This window comes from Octopus bimaculoides, chromosome 1 (genome assembly GCF_001194135.2).
Source record: "Octopus bimaculoides isolate UCB-OBI-ISO-001 chromosome 1, ASM119413v2, whole genome shotgun sequence".
Classification (NCBI taxonomy): domain Eukaryota; kingdom Metazoa; phylum Mollusca; class Cephalopoda; order Octopoda; family Octopodidae; genus Octopus; species Octopus bimaculoides.
Window position 1 is genome coordinate 114716347 of NC_068981.1, and position 414 is coordinate 114716760.

At 49.3% G+C, this 414-nt stretch overlaps 1 protein-coding gene across 1 annotated transcript in view; it reads right to left on the reverse strand.

Annotated features, from left to right (window-relative positions):
- Positions 1-414, reverse strand: part of LOC106874943 (neo-calmodulin) — a 41352-nt gene that overhangs the window by 511 nt on the left and 40427 nt on the right. The window lies entirely within an intron of this gene.

The window sequence follows — 414 nt, forward strand, 5'->3', positions numbered from 1 at the left end:
AAGTCTTTTACGTTTCGAGCCGACAGAAAGGAACACAGAAATAAATAGGGGGGGGATAGAAAAAAGGTTTAGTGGCTAGAGATCTATCATGGCGAATGCCGGACAGAGGACTCACACAGGAGAGCTAGGAAGAAGGGGTGATAATAAAGTAGTGTATGTGAGAGCGTGTATGTGAGAGCGTGTATCTGCGTGTGACATTGACGTGAACGTGTTTGCATGTGTAGGTCTGTAGATGATGATGTAAGTGGTGGGAAGTGGTCAATGCTAGTGTGTGCGGAGTGGTGTGATGTGGTGTGGTGTGGTATGGTGATGTGTGGTGTGGTGGTATAGGGGTGTTTCAGTGTCGGAGAGGCGAGAGTGTGGAAAGCAAGGGTGGGGGTCTAAGGGATGGGGTGGGGTGGGATGGGATGTATA